This window comes from Mastomys coucha, unplaced genomic scaffold (assembly GCF_008632895.1).
Source record: "Mastomys coucha isolate ucsf_1 unplaced genomic scaffold, UCSF_Mcou_1 pScaffold13, whole genome shotgun sequence".
NCBI classification, from domain to species: domain Eukaryota; kingdom Metazoa; phylum Chordata; class Mammalia; order Rodentia; family Muridae; genus Mastomys; species Mastomys coucha.
This window is the reverse complement of record NW_022196895.1, coordinates 73,389,587-73,396,069: the sequence shown is the minus strand read 5'-3', so window position 1 is coordinate 73,396,069 and position 6,483 is coordinate 73,389,587.

Sequence of the window (6,483 nt, the reverse complement as noted above, 5' to 3'; positions counted from 1 at the left end):
TGGGTTGGGGCAGTGAGTCACCAAGCCTTAAGAGTTGAGGGCCTCAGTAGCCTAGGGCTTCAGGCTGCTCACTGCTGCTCCTCATGGCCATGAGATTGGAACAGCTGCCAGGGGCTGGGGCTGCTGGGAATTAAGATCCAGAGCCATTCACAGCCATCCATCGAACTGAGTACAGGGTCCCCAGTGAAGGAGTTAGAGAAAGGACCAATGGAGCTGAGGGGTTTGCAGCCCCTTAGGACGAACAACAATATGAACTAAGTAGTACCCTCAGAGCTCCCAGGGTCTCAACCACCAACCAAAGACTGCACATGGAGGGGTCTGATTGTTCAGGTAGCATGTGTATAGTAGAGGATTGCAAATTCAATCATCAATAGGAGGAGAGGACCTCAGCCCTGTGAAGGTCCTGTGCCCCAGTGTGGGGGAATGCCAGGGCCAGAAAGTGGGAGAGGGCGGGGTGGCAGGCATGGGGAAGTGGGAGGCAACAGGGGTTTGTTTTTGTTGTTTTTGTTTGTTTCTTTGTTTTTTCGAGGGGAAACTGGGAATGGAGAATTTTACATGTAAATAAAGAAAATATCTAAAAGAAAAAAAAAAAAAGATCCGGAGCCATAAGCTTCCAGCCAGTACAGCCAGCCATGTGCCTCCATCTTGTAAAGCCTGGGGCAGTAAGTCTGGAGCTCCCAGGGCTTAGAACTCTAAGCTCTGGGTCTGCAAGACCTCCCCCTGCGCCTTGGGAATTCTTGGATCAGGGACTGTTGACACCAGAGGAGCCTGACTTGCCTCCTCCTCAGGATTTTATCCAGGTAGACCGACGTGCTTCAGCCACCGGAAGGCTTGGGTGCTACTTGGAGAAACTGCAGGAAGTGAAGGCAAAGAGATTAGGAGATGGCCATGGGAGTTGGTGAAGTAAGAGTCCTCGTGAAAGATAATCTCAAAGCCTGAGAATGTGACCTTTCTTGTAAGATATTCTAAGACTTGTAGACATGACAAAGTTAACGATGACATCAGCCTGGATTCCCCAAGCAGGCTCTGAATCTGATGACAACTGTCCTCATAGAGGTAGGAGGAAATAAATTTTCCCGGAGCACAATAAGACATGTGACTCCCGAGGCAGAGTTTGGACTGATGTGGCCTCAAGCCTGAGAACACCTGGAACCGCCAGAAGCTGGCAGAAGCCAGGAAGGTACAGAGCGATTGAGTAAGACATCTAACACTGACCTCTGACCTCCACACAGACATGCAAACATGTATGTGTGCATGCATGTGCACACATACACAGACATATAAAATAAAATATAATCTCATTGCCTCTTGGTTTGACACTTCCTCTTCCGGAACCATGGGAGAATACACTTCTGCTTTGTAGAACACCACATGTGTGGTAATTTGTTACAGCCATCCTGGGGAGTGAATTCTGTGGCACTCTCCCAGGTGTCCCATCCTTCCCTGGGGACCCTCTGGAATGCCATCCCTCTGTCACAGAAGTCATCAGACAGCTCCTACCCCTGGCCCCTCTGGCGTGGACAGAGGTTCCCTGGCCCCTCTGGTGTGGACAGAGGTTCCCTGGCCCCTCTGGTGTGGACAGAGGTTGGCCCCTTGGCTGAGTTATGTCTCTCCATGAGTGTTGATCCTCAGTCTCTGCCTTCACCCCAGCCATGAGAAGCAGAGAATGTATCAGCAGCCAAGCATCAGTGGGTGCCTAACACAGAGTGGAGAAGAGGCCTAATCCGCTTTGGAGCATCTGGGCCAGGATACAGGAGGCTGTGGCAAGCTGGGTCAGCAGGACTGGCCAGGAGGCAAAGGGGTGAAGAGCATAGGGAGGTGAAATCGGAGCGCTGGGAAGCCCTCTGTCATCATTTTAAAGATCATTATTATCTAATAAAAGAGTTCAAACCTGGGCTCTATTGAACTGTCCTCTGGTGGCGCAGGAAGAAGCACCTCAGGGTTTATGCTCAGGACATGGCATCCCCCAGAGTCCCTTTATCCCCATCATATTCCCCAGCTCCTCATAAAACTTTTGGTTGAAGTCTATTAGTCAGGGTCTCTAAAAGAACAGAGCTGATAGAATACACAGTGTGTGTGTGTGTGTGTGTGTGTGTGTGTGTGCGTGCGTGTGTGCGTGTGTGCGTGTGTGCATGTGTGCGTGCATGCATGTGTGTGTGCCTACGTGTCCTCATATGCCAGTGAAGGCCTGGAGGATTCCTGGAGAACTGCTGGCCTTCAGTCTATGTTGAAAGCTCAGCCAAGCATTCCAGGGTTACCCATGGCAGGCAGAGAGGGTGGCCAAAAGCTGCTTACTTTTGGCAATTTAACTCTTTCTTCAACGTTTTGCTACTCTGTGGCCAGAAGCTGCTGGCCTCCAGCAAGTTAACTCCTGCTAATAGCAGCAGGGATTTAAAGGCTTAGTTACTTGGGTTCTTTTCTTTCTGGCTCAAGGGCCCCTTCTTAGCCAGGCAAGAGACTCTGAGTTTGTTAACTCTTTGTGAGCCAGAGAGAAGAGAAAAGGAAGAAAAGAGAGCCAGGCACAGATATACAGACACACACACACACACACACACACTGGCCAGGCCTGACTATGTTTCATCAATTTCACAAGTACACATGCATACTTATATACACATAAATATACCTATATACTTATGTATGTATATACATATGGTCAGACAAACATACACACACACATACACACACACAAAATTTGGTGGATGGAGCAGAGCCCCAAAAGCCACACTTCATTTATTCTCTATGGCAATTTATACCTTCTTAGACAAAAATTCTTCATAAAATTACCTCATAGATAAAAGGGGAGTTTCAGAAGGGTGTCAATAGTAAGTACAAAGCAGTCTTCCATTCTATAAGCTCATTATCAGTTCAAAGCAACAATTTCACATGGCCTTGCTTTATCATGGTGCACACCTGTGGCTTCATCCTTGGACCTGACCTAGAATGAATGTTTTCCCACGATCACAAATTTGTTCCAAGCCTATTTCTCTTCTTAGTGCCATTTATGAAAGCTGATTGTATTCCTTCTTATGCAGCCTTTATTTACTATTATGAGGAGTGGGCACCTTCTATTCTTAGTTCTAACTTTATTACACCTTTCTGGCAAAACAACTAAAACCCTCTTCCTAAAATTTCTTTTAGGAAGAAATTAAACTTTCTTCCTAAACTTTCTTCCTAAAGTTGTTTGAATCAAATCAGGAATTCTATAAAGTCATTAGTTCATCTAAACAGCATTAATTCTGGAAAGTTCATCTTCACGCTGATCTGCAGGAAATTTGTAAACAGGGTGGGCTGATGCCCTGGAATCATTAGGCTATGGAATAGTGGCTTCTCAGCATTGAGAAGCAGGCCTGGGACAAAGTGTCCGGGCTGTGCCTCTCCAGAATGCACCCATTGCAGCCATGCAAAATAGTGAACCGGCGTCTCAGGAAACTCACCTGCTCGTCACAGCCCTTCCCAGGTGGATTCTATCAGTTATGGCACTATATTCGGCATATAGAAACAGATCTCTAGCTTCTCCTAACCGGAAGTGAAGGCCATCCCCTGACAGTGTCTGCAGCTGCACAGAGACCTCCCTCCTTTGCTTTAACGTACCAGCCGTTCCCAAACCAATGTGTCTGAAAAGTGCCTTGATCTATGACTGTCTTTGTTCTAGACTAAAGGCTTCAGGAAACTTACCACACGGGAACGTGGTAGTCAGGAGAGCTTCCTCTAGGACATACTCACTCATTTTTGGGTCCGGAATAAACTCTTTCATTTCCATTTGAGATGAGAATGGTCTTTTTGTGCCCTCAACATAGAAGTATAGCGGAGGTGCTATGGTGAGAGTTTCCAAGGGCTTTGACAAATGCCTATGGTCAGGTACTTAACACCATAGAACCAGTACTAACACGGATTGACGTCAGGCTTTAGAAGGCATCCGAGGAGTAGTTCTTCCAACTTTTGGGGTGTGTGTGGGGGTAAGGAGGAGAAAGACTTGGACAGAGATGTATAGACAGTAAGTGGCAAGCAAAGCCAGAGGATTTGGGGCTGTTTCTTTTTGTTGTTATTGTTGTTATTTTGTGGTTTTTGTTTTGTGTTTTGAATACTGAGCTGCATTCCAGTGCAAGATCTGGCTTCTTTAGTTCAGTAGGGTGCATTTGGGGCGCCCTGATTTAATGTGAATCAGGTGCTGTTTTCTTTTATTACACACTAATAGTCCATTATACAAGGCAACAGTTTGTCTCCCAGTTGAAGGACATCGGGGTTGTTTCCAGCTATATGCATTTGTATACAGATCTTGTAGGAATGAAGGTTCCTAGGAATGGGGCTGATGCACTGGAAGATGGAAACCCACAGAATTGTACACGAAATTGATCTAGAAAGCTGTGGGAAAGACTTCTCTCACTGTTGCATTATCTGCACATTTCTCAGAAACCTGCCAAGTGTGTGTGTGACTGCGGAGGCTGCTTCTGACTCCCTCTGCCATTTGGTTCGTGTGCCTGTTCATCCTCTTCCCAGTGCCACAATGCATCCATTGCTGCGGCTGTATCACTTCACTTCATTTAATTAATTGGCTAATCAATTAATTAACTTAGACAGGATCCCATATAGTTCAGGCTGGCCTCAGGCTGGCCTTGAACTCCTCCTTCTCTATCCCTCCCATGCTACTGATGTGCACTATCGTTCCTGATTGTACACTGCGGAGGACTGAAGCCAGGGCTTCATGCATGCTGGGCAAGCACTTACTAGCCCATCATTATTGCTCCGTAGTGGATCTTTAAAAGGATTTATTTATGTGTGTGAGTGTTTTGCCTACACATATTTAAGTGTACCCTGTGCATGCTATGCCCACAGAGTCCAGAAGAGGGCATTGACTTCCTTGGAGCTGGAGTTACAGGGTTGTGAGCCTCCGTGTGGGTGCTAAGAACTAAATCCAGGATCTCGGCAAGAGCCACGAGTGCTCTTAACCGCTGAGGAGTCTCTCCAGCCCTCACTATGAAATTTGATGCTATACTTTCTTCTCGAGGCCATTCTGACTAATCTAATTCCTTTGGCCTTTTAAATACAGTTTGGAGTTGGCTTGCTTTTTATCTAAAAAGAAAAAACCTTCCTGGGGCTTTGTTTGAGAACACATTGAATCTCCAGATCAATGTTCAGATAACTGAACTTAGCTATCTTGAGTCTTCTTTTTCCCTGAGATTTCCTATCCACCCCCTTCTATTTCCTTCACTGATACTTTTCAGGAGAGCGGTTTGTATTTAAGTGTTTTATTGTCTTTGTGCTGTTGTAAATAAGCTAACTAGAATAATGGAAGTTTAATTGTTTGTAGCTGGGCTATTTTGCTTGCTTGAGTCCTGGAACCTTGTTTAAGGTGTTTTTGGCAGTATCTGTGTAGGAAATAGCAAATATGAGCCTTTTCTCTCAAATACTATAGACTTGGGTTTAGGGAAAAGAGTTTATCTCCTCGACTTTGTAAGGCTTTTATGCAAATGTTTTAATCCTCTCCCACCCTGCTCTGTTCAGACGAAGTTCCCCAGCTGTGATCCAGGAGTTTGATGGCCTAGAGCAGTGGCCACTTTCTCCTTCCAGTTCCTTTTAGACTAGCCAATTTTACAAGACCCTAACCTATGAGGAAAATACTGTCACTACCTGAGTTAGAACAAAAACCAAAATGTATTTCCTGCCTCAGCGCCTTCGCTCTTTCAAGCACACTCTTTGATCAGGGTAGCGTTCATCTGGTCCAGACATATCAGTTGGAGTGGTGGCCTCTACCTCAGTGACTCTAAGCTTACTGCTGACATCTGTGACTAGAAAAGGTTTTCTTTTGTTTTGTTTTTTTTCCAGTCTGTATGCTTTCTGTGTGTGTGTATGTGTGTGTGGTGTGTGTATGTGTGTGTGTGTATGTGTGTGGTGTATGGTGTGTATATGTGTGTATGTATGTGTGCGAGTATGCATGTATGTGTGTATATGTGTATGTGTATGTGTGTGGTGTGTGTGTCTGTATGTATGTGCTAGAGTCGTCTTCCTCAATCACTCTCAAGTTTCTATTTTGAGACAGCCCTTTCACTGTACCTGAACTTCACCAGTTTGGCTAGCCTGGCTGGCCAGTTAGCTCCCCATCTTCCTCCTGTCTCTGTCTCCCCAGTACCAGAATTTCAGGTATGCGCTACTGTGCCCAGTTTTTTGTGTGGGTTCTCTATGTCCAAACTTAGGTCTTCATGCTTAGGGCAAGCACCTCATTGACTAGGTCATATAACCAGCCTTCTGTATGGTCGCTTAGTTTTGATTTTTTCTTTATTGCCTTGAATAAAAATGACAGTGTGATGTTGAAGAGCAGCAGTGAGAGGATGCTCTTGCCTCATTCCTGATCTTAGACGAAAGCGTTGTCTTTCAACAGCCACCACGCTGTTACCTTACGGTTTTATAGACTCCCTTTATCAAGGTGAGGGAATGTCTCCCACAGCTAGTTGACTACGAGTTCTTTTTTTTTTTTTTTTTTTT